Raw genomic sequence first — 10,410 nt, 5'->3', positions numbered from 1 at the left:
TTATGGTGTCATCTTTAGCGTACGTGATGCCTATATGCCAGCAATGTATAAATTATTTCTCTGGCTGTACGTTAGCAAACATTTGATTATGATTTATTTGGGGTTCTCTGAAAGATGAAGTAAGTTCTTTAATATTAGCATTACTAATGATTTTAATGAGGCATTAAAATGTTGCAGTATTGTTGTAACATTTTTCTTTTTTAATATTATTTCATTAATAGTTTACATGAATGTTAATGTTAAATTGATTATGGAACCTGAAAGATTAATCCACAAAATGTCAAAGTGCCATTAGCACAGTGAAAGAGCCCTCCAAAGGCAGGGATCTGGTATGAGCTAATGAGATATCTCTGTACCATATAACACTGGAGCAGCTTTTTCTAAAATTAAGACTGAAAATTAGGTTTTAATATCCTTCACTTTGGGACTCTCTAGCCATTTCAGGGACTGAATGTTCAGCTTCATGCATGCAAAAAGCTAGCTCAGACCCTGGGCCCAGAGACTCCCACAGAATTTGGTCTTACGTATGGGTAGCCTAAGTTAGAAATTTAAAAAAGCCAATTGCAAAAAAGATTAAAAAAAAGGTCTTTCATGGGATGTGAAGACTGCATTACTCATCTATCGACACCTGTGCAGAGTGCATCAGCCACAAGGATTTATGGTTCATGTGCAGTAAGTACTGTATGTATTGCTCTTCAGTTGAACAAGAAAGAGCGCGATGAACACTTCCAGTAAATGTTGCTAAGCAAGTTTTTAGCTAATGCTCTGTTTTCTCACCCCAGAGGGCAGGTATGTTCAGAGGAACATGGAGAAATATGCTGCATTAGAAAACCTAAATGGCAGTAGGGGACAAGGAGGGCTGGAAAAGGTTCTGACACACATTTGTGAGATTCTCCACCAATTCACAAATTTGGGAGGTAGGAATGTTTCAAGAGACTTGTCCCACAGCTGCTCTGACTTAAGCAACTGGCACTTACGCAGCAGATGAACCAAGGTCTTACTGACCTTGGCAGCTTTGCAGGGAAAAAGTTAATGTAAAGATGAAGTGTTCTCAAACAATTTAATCTATGTGTTAGGTAAATCCACACTCTCATGTGCTGTCTATATATGTCTTGAATTTCCAATTATAGTTTTATTGTGGCTGGGGCAAATAAAATTTACTCTCTATATCTGATTTCTTCTTACATTATAAGAAGATATTAAGAGGTGAACTGGGTCATTTTATGGTTCCCCCCAATGGAGTCCTATGCTATGGAATAGATAAGAGTGTCCAGGGATGCTTTTGTGTAATAGCATCATGTTCACACCAGACCAAAAGGTATATTGTCCATTAAGTATGCCCATCAATAAGCATGCCTGCCTGCAGTCTCCCAACAGCTGCTATGATATTCCACATCAAGTCTTGACTACTGATGTCCAAGCTTTTCTCACAGCAGTTATTTCCAGGATCCCAATTTCACCACCAGGACCAGCCTCCTCCCAACACTTTTCAAACAGGCATGGCCAGAGGTTTGGATCTCTGGAGGTCCTGGGCCCATGGGGAGTGGGGACGGCCCCAGGACAAGGTGCCAGGGCAAGGGAGGTGGCCATCATATCTTCAGCCTGAAGCACACTGGAAGTGGGGCTTTGGCCCAGCACAGCACCCTTTGCTTACTTGAATTGCACCCTAAAAACACTAAGCCCTTGCATCACAGCAGCCAAAACTGTGAGGTGTTGAACTTCTTGTGGTGTCTAAGTTCAAGTGGAGAGGAGGAATTCAGACTTTCTATGGTACAGGGCTGCCAGACACTGGCTCCCTTACAGGTGGTGGAAGGAGCTGAGTACCCAGCCACAATCTGGATGTAGGCAGGGTGCCAGCCTGGCAGTTCTGGGTGGTGTATGATTTGAACAGCTCCAGGTGTCCCTCTTCAAGGTCTTCCAAACAACTACAATGTTTAAATGAACCCCAGGCAGTAGCAGGTGCTGGTACCTCTTGGCTGCCTGAGACCAGGGAAAACACTCCCCATTGCCTGCAGCTATGGGTAGAGAGAAGCAGCAGCCTGGGTGAGTATCAAAAAATGACACAAGAAAGGTCTTAAATCACAAATCCAGTAACTCTGTTTTGCTTCACAGCTGTTTTCATCACAAAGGTTGTCTCTTATCCAGAGCTGAGAAAGCAAAAAGGTCATCTGGTAAACTGTGCGTCCAAATCTCACTCAAAGGCTGTCATGGGGAGTGGAGCACAAGTGGTGGCAGCATTGGTATCAACTGCAGGAACGCATTGGTGTGGTCTGAAGGCTGAGCTGGGTGTCTTGGTGCTGCCAAGGACCACATATAGGAGCCAGCCTTCTCTCCAACACACACCGACCCTTGGCCTCCAAACCACACTGCTGCTCAGGGAAGGCTATCCTATATTTTTTTTGGCTCAGCTGGGCTGGTTTTGGAGTTATGCAAATCCACTGGGGATTCTTATACCTTGCACAGGAAGACAAAGCTTTGTCCCCAGGGATGCATTCACAATTTTCCTTGACTCTATCAAAAATTTGAGTGAAGTTCTGGCCCCACTGAAATAAAAAGGATCTGCGCCATCAACTGCAGATAATGCCAAGATAGATATTCAGATGGATATCCGTGGAAATACAGATGGTTATCTAGGAAGTGCAGGTGGGGGAGCCTGGCCATTCTTTGGCTGGTGTACCAAAGAAAAAGAAGAATTTCCCTCATCCTTTTCCTTTGCTTCTCTTGAATTCTCACTTGGATCCAGAATTGATCCAACTAAGATACCATGTTGTCGTGGTTTAAGCCCAGCCGGTAACAAAGCACCATGAAGCCACTTGCTCACTCCTCCCCCCCCGGCCCCGGTGGGATGAGGAGGAGAAAATATAAAGAAAGGCTCGTGGGTCGAGACAAGGACAGGGAGGGATCACTCACCACTTATGGTCATGGGCAAAAGACAGGCTCAACTTGGGGAAGAAACAAAATCAATTTAATTTACTGCAAATCAAATCAAAACAAGGATATTAGGAAGTAAAACCAAACCTTAGAACACCTTCCCCCCACCCCTCCCTCCTTCCTGGCTCAACTCCACTGCCGGTTCTATTTCCTCCCCCCAGCAGCGCAGGGGGGATGGGGGTTGCGGTGAGTTCACCATACATTGTCTCTGCTGCTCCTTCCTCCTCAGGGGGAGGACTCCTCACTCTTCCCCTGCTCCACTGTGGGGTCCCTCCCACAGGAGACAGTCCTTCACGAACTTCTCCAATGTGAGTCCTTTCCACAGGCTGATCTTCAGTCACAGACTGCTCCAGCACGGGCTTTCCCATGGAGTCACGGCCATCTTTGGGGGCATCCAACTGCTCTGGTGTGGGGTCCTCCATGGGCTGCAAGTGGGCATCTGCTCCACTGTTCACCTCCACGGGCTGCAGGGACATCACCTCCTCTGGCACACCTCCTCCCCCTCCTTCTTCACTGACCTCAGTATCTGCATAGGTGTTTCTCTCACATTCCAATTCCCTCCCCCACTGCAGCTTCCCCTTCTTAAATATGTTATCCCAGAGGCGCTACCACCATCGCTGATTGGGTCGGCCTTGGCCAGAGGCGGGTCTGACTTGGAGCCGGGGAAGCTTCTAGCAGCTTCTCACAGGAGCCACCCCTGCAGCCCCCTCCCCTGCTACCAAAACCCCACCACACAAATCCAAAACACATGTGGACACAAGTACTGCTACAACAAAAAGATGGTGGTTCCAAGCCCATATTCACAAAGTAGCACTTGTAGAAGTTGCAATAAATAAAATTGCTCAACAATCAAATGTGATTTTAAAAGCTGCTGCTGGAGAAGGCCTGACTGGCAGTGTAGCAAGTTGGCTGGTTAGTGACAGAGCTGCTTCAACTGCTTTGGAAGCCTGCACATTTCAAAAGCTGTTCCTGATTTTTGGATATCTGTTTATAAATCCCTTGAGATGCATTTTCCAGAGGCACTGAGCACCAACAGCTGTGGACAACCCTCCTTTGGTGGGCAGTGCTCAGCACTTCTGAAAGTGGACCTGAAGCCTGGCACCCCAAATCAAAACACCCCAAAATGTGTTCATTTAAGATGGAAGCTACTGAGCTTTGTTCTGGAAGTTAGAGCCTTGGTAGTTCTTGATGGGAAACATGTCTAACTGCTGAACATGTGTCTAGGAGAGAAGAGCAAGAGATTGACCAAAGATTTCATTTTTAAGCTCTTAACTGAGTGACTCCTTGCTACTTCTCTCTCACCTCCACCCTTTCCCTAGCTCATGCCCAGGAGGTTCCCCTTGGGCCCGCCAGGGTGCTGAACATGGTCAAAGATGATGGGCCACCGTGCCACCTCGTTTGGATCTGTCCTGGTTTCAGCTGGGATAGAGTTAATTGTCTTCCTAGTAGCTGGTATAGTGCTATGTTTTTGAGTTAGATATGAGAAGAATGTTGATAACGCTGATGTTTTCAGTTGTTGCTAAGTAGTGTTTAGACTAAGTCAAGGATTTTTCAGCTTCTCATGCCCAGCCAGCAAGAAGGCTGGAGGGCCACAAGAAGTTGGGAGGGGACACAGCCAGGGCAGCTGACCCAAAGTGGCCAAAGGGGTATTCCATACCATGTGACATCATGTCTAGTATATAAACTGGGGGGAGTGGGGCTGGGGGGAATCGCCGCTCGGGGAACTAACTGGGCATTGGTCAGCGAGTGGTGAGCAATTGCATTGTGCATCACTTGTATATTCCAATCCTTTTACTATTATTATTGTAATTTTATTAGTGTTATTATTATCATTATTAGTTTCTTCTTTTCTGTTCTATTAAACTGTTCTTATCTCAACCCATGAGTTTTACTTTTTCCTTCCGATTCTCTCCCCCATCCCACTGGGTGGGGGGGGAGTGAGTGAGGGGCTGCATGGTGCTTAATTACTGCCTGGGGTTAAACCATGACAGGATCTGACCAAGAGCACCACTCCCTCAGTTTTGAAGGCCTTCTGAGAGGGGAGAAGAGCTACAGGCCTGATATTTCCCCATTCCCTGACAAGTATTGGGAGCTGTGGCTAGCCCCAGGGCAAGAACACATCCTTTTTGTCCCTTCATTCATTCGTTCATTCAGGCTGAGGCTGCCTATCTGGTGGCTTTTTGTAAAGAAGCAGGTCATGTCTGTGAACAGCAATAACTGGGCTTTTTGTCTCTTCAGCTGCATGCTGCATAACAAAATGCTAAAACCATCAGTCTGGGAACAGAAGCATCCATGAATCATTCTTGATGGTTTTAATGTAAGTATCATCATCTGAACTGGGTTATGCTTTACCATGGCTGAGCTCTCCCAGCTGAAATAGGACCCATATTATCTCCTGATGAATTCAAGATATGTAAGACTCTACCAAAGCAGCTGATCATTGGTTTTTAGAAACTTGTGTTCAGCTGAGATATGAGCTTTAATCTCTATCAACTGGTCTCAGCAGTCCACAGATCCTACATTTTGGTAATCTCAGAACCTGAAGTTTTTACTTATGTGGATTCCCTCAAGTACAATCCTCTCACAAAATTTCACACATATGTATGGTGTCTGGTAGACACCACCCTCTGATTCCTTATTTAATTGATGATGAGTAGTGAGACCAGGTGAGACTGCCACAGGGCTTGCATTCTCACAGGTCTGTGGACAAAAGAGGAGACTTAAACAGGTATGCAAGCTTGCAGCATTAGTATGGTAAAGAGATGAGGAAAAAAAATTTTGGAAGTACAGGAAAATACACAGAAGTACAGGAAAGTACTTAGTTGCTCACTTTGCTGACTTGACTAGGAATGAAGGAATTAGCTATTGAAATCTAGTAGAAAAAGATACCATAATCCTTGTGGCTGGATGTTATAGACAGACAAATTTCAATAAGTTTTTAAACATTTTTAAATCATAGAATCATAGAATGTCTCAAGTTGGAAGGGACCCATAAGGATTATCAAGTCCAACTCCAACCTCACCAAATAGTGAAGTGAATCAAGCCCTGGAGTAGCTTGACCAGATACGTGCTATTCTGTCACACAAGATCCTTACATGGAGAGCGGCTGCCTTTATGAAGACTTGCTGCAGCTTGCGTGGAAGCTTGCTATAGAAATGGTTAGGTGAAGTTTTCTGGTCTGTGTTACATGGAAGATGAGAGTTACTGAACATAGTAGCTCCTTCTGGCTTAAAACTTTCTTTCTGAAGAGCTGGACTTTTGTAGGAAGAATGCCTGGGAGAAAAGAAAAGGAAAGTTTAGAAAGGACTGAAAGCCTATTAAAATGTCCTTTGAGCCAGGACACCTTGGAGATCTCAGTGCATTACTCAAGAAAGCATTATTGAAAGAAGAGATAACCTGGCCTGGTGTTCATATCAACACAGCCTGTCCTATTCTAAGAGGAAAGTGAGAGAGGAGTACGATTCTGAGTATCCCTGTTTAGACAGGGGAACTGATTCTCCTGAAATTCATGCTGCTTTTACACTGGCTTTGTTCTTTTGACTAAGGCTCCTAGTCTCATCAGTCACCCATCTTAACTGTTTTTGTGCCCTTTTTTTTGCCATTCTCATCATGAAGGGAACAGTGTAAGAGAACAAGCTCTTGGGAATCATTCACGCACTAAGCATAAGACTGCAGATATCACCTAACTTTCCTTGCAGCCCAGATGCAGCATCTGCCCGTACTTTCTTTGGAAGACAACCAAGGCAAATTGCATATGTAGGAGGAGGCGAGGAAAGCCAGCACAGCAACAGGACAAATGACACATCTGGTTAGCTGGCACTCGAACACACTATGCTACACCATCCAGACTCTTCTGCCAGAAATTAGCCTTGAGAGCAACGCTCTTAAACTTCCAGCTGTACATCGTGCAAGGATTTATGAGATCGAGGCCAAAGAAAACGGGGCCCTCTCCTGACTTAACCTTACTCATTACTTCAAGGGGGAATTTGTATGAAAAGGGAGCAAAGGATATGGCCTAATACTGCTGTCTTTTTGTGGCATTTCAGTAGTTTCATATGGAGAAGGGAGTCAGAATTAGAAAACCATTTTATTTAATGACATAGTATGAATTAATATAGTGATATTTTTTAACCATGGTATGCGTAGAAAAGAACTGTTCCCTAGCTAATCTTCTAAATCATTATGGCTCATTAATTATAATTTTGTTTGAACTTATTATGTAAAGTTGAATGACATTTTGTTTCAAAGTGTGTAGACTGAAATGTGAAAGAAAAAGTTTAGTATAGGGTGCACATGTAACCTACACTTCAGTGTATTTCTTAACTGGAGTGCTGGACTTTGCAGTCAGACTCTGATATCACCTTTTATGACTGAGGCTTTACTCCTTCAGATATTTAGTTGCCTGCTTCCCAGTAACTTGCCTGGAATGAATGAATGAATGAAATAATGAAATATTTTCAAGGATTTGGCTTTAATCTGTTGTTCTGAGTGGGAAGATTCCTCTTGAATAACGGAAAAGGTATGCCACATGAAAACCAGTATCAGCATGTGGCCCATTTGGGCAATGTACTTAAACACAAACTTGTCTTTTAATATTTTGGTGAGACAATTCAGACAATGCACATTGGAAATGTGATGGAAATACTTTGCCAGATTGGACCTTGGCAAATAAATGGTGAAATTTCCCCGTCACCCCCTCCCTCAGTTCTGAGATCAGAGCAAGGTATATGCATCTTTTATTCTCATCTAATTGTATGGCTGAAGTGGGTACCTAGTGGCCTTGTGCCAGCCTGGTGCACCAGGACAGGAGCATAGGAAGGGATTTCCCCAGAGCAGCCACCTCTGTCTCTACAGGCCCTTTTCGAGGCTGCTCATGTGCCATTGCACAGACACTTAGGGGCTTTTCCCACTGAAACTTCACTTTTGAGTAAAAATCCTTCTCATTTCCCAGACGCCTTCTAGTGTCTCTGTGATACACTAGGGAGAGCTGTTCTCCCCTTTCCACTTGTGTTTGGTTGAGCTGAATTTCTGGTGTCATCTGGTGTGATCAGCCTTGGGGATTACTGTGACTGCTCCCTGCTCACATACTGGTGTGAATTAATCTTTTCTAACTGAAGGACTAGACTTGTACATAACACAGCGAGTGAGGTCTTGCTAGCATCCTGCATATTGGTCTTCATAAATCCATATCTGTACTAGAAGTATCTCACCATTGTGGTTGCATAGATTATTTGCATAGTTGCGTCACTGCCAATTTATTCACATGCCCAGGAACTGAGTGTCGCCCAAAGGGTGACAATTAACAGTAGAGGACATTCAACAACTTCTTCTTTGGCAAGACCCCAGAGGACACCAAGAAGTGACCTGCCCTCTCATTGTGATGTGCTGTAGGTATTGAAGGCTTTTGCTGTAGCCACCAGAGTATTCACTGCAGCTAAGGCAGTGAGGCTTTTTCCATTTTGGACCTCTTTGCTACATGCATGAAACTTTACTGTGATCAGCTGTCAGGCTATACATTTCTTCTCAAGAGGAATTTTTTGTAAGGGCAAAGAAATCTCTCAATCGCTTCTGAATTAGGGAAGAAAAGAATAACCTGTGACCATTTTTGCACTTTTTGTGAAGGGGATTGGCTATTAAAATTATGAGTCTGCTTAACACTTAATCATACCCATACTTAAATGCCACTAGAAAACACAGGATGAAAATAAGTAATTGATAAATAGGTAGATAACTAAACAGAAATATGTCATGTGCACAGTACAAGACAGTCTAAAAAAGGACTGACTTATTTGTAACTCTTTGTGTACAAGTATACATGGCTTTGTTTCAAAATCTGTTTAAATTCAAAGGAGTTTTTCATTTGCCCAGTCCAAAGCCCAGTGATATCACCTGCAAGTGACTAGTATGAACTAAAGCTTAGTCCCTAAACATATAGTGAAATGACTTTTCAGATGAGCTGTTGAGGGTTTTAGGGCTGAAACACAACAGAGTAGATGAAAGTTTGAACTTTAAACTTTCCCTCTGCATCTCCTGGCTACCCACAGTCTTATACTGCTGCAGCAGTTTGGGTTTTGTTGCTTTAGGAAGTACAGTTGATGATACTCTGACTTACTGTCTCCTCCTAAAATACACTCTGAAAGATATCCAGGGTACTATGTAGGTCTGTTTTTATTTATGACCTATTACATACCAATGTATTTTAATCAGTAATTTAAATTAGCTCAGTTTGCTTTATTAAATGATTACTGTGTATTTGTGCTGCTCTGTCCCACTGGAATCCTAAACAGGGACAAAGATCCCATTTGTCTGAGTGCTGCAAAATACAAACTAAGACAGTCCACCTTTCAAAGAGGTTATAATCCAAATACAAGCGAAGAGACTGCAGAGAGACGCAGATGGGGAAGCACATGATGCACGTGATTAGGTGACAGTTTTGGTCAGTGCCATGGACAACTTGCAGCACATCAGCCCAGTGGCTTCTAAGGAAGTTGTGGGTTTTGTTGCGAAGGAAAGTTGGAAGAAGGGATTTGAGGTGGGGCAGTGAGGTTTCTTTGTGGGCATTCCTTCCACATGTTCAAGACAGTGTGGGAGAAAGCACAAAGGCATTCACCAGCAAAGTAATGACTGGGCATGAAATAGCTGAAAGGGGAAAAAAAACCCACTGTAAGAGGGGGCATTCACACTGCTCCACACTAGACCCCAGCCTTTGAGCTGTGAAGCTGATGGGGAAATAAATGCTTCAGCAAGGAGCAACTCAGATGAGGAGATACCTAGGGTAGTCTGAGTCAATCTCTGTAGGAGCCATCCCTTCTCTGGTGAATGAGGGAGCTGAAGATGAACCATCAGCAAGCACCCTCAGCACCTGAAGTGTCTGCTTAAGTTAGGAGGTGCAAGTCGTGCCCTTCACAAAAGGCTACCTGTTTTTATTCTTGGAAGGGAATGGAAATCCCACCAGAATCCCTTTGGTTTCATGTAGCCATAATATCGAATTCTGTCTGGATTTCATTGTGACCCAGCATCAATTAATACCCATGTGTTGTAAAGTATTAGTCATAATTGGATTTACACTTTTCTCATAAAGTTGTTGAAATGTAACTAATTTTACTGTAATTGTGATCTTTAAAATTTGAATGGTATCTTTTATTGAATAGCTGTTGCAGGACATTATTAGCTTATGGAGTTTAATATCTGGAATATAGTATAATTTACATGATTCCATTAAATGTCTATCAGATTTCAAGCTGGGTTTGAGGCTACTGCATTTGAATTACCAAAATATATGCAAATTGGAAACTTAAAAAAAAATGGAACAGAGTACAGCTTTAATTTCTTTGTTCAAATCTACCATGAGGGCAAGGAAAATTTCTTTTTAAACAAAAGAATCAGATCCATTCCTTATGAAAACAAATGATTTAGAAAAACAAGGTTAGAATGCCACCTGGGGGCTTATATTGCCATCACACTCCACTTAAGATCAG

This window comes from Aquila chrysaetos, chromosome W, assembly GCF_900496995.4.
Source record: "Aquila chrysaetos chrysaetos chromosome W, bAquChr1.4, whole genome shotgun sequence".
In the NCBI taxonomy this organism is placed as follows: Eukaryota; Metazoa; Chordata; class Aves; order Accipitriformes; family Accipitridae; genus Aquila; species Aquila chrysaetos.
The sequence above is the reverse complement of the archived record's forward strand: the minus strand, read 5'-3'. Positions refer to the sequence as shown.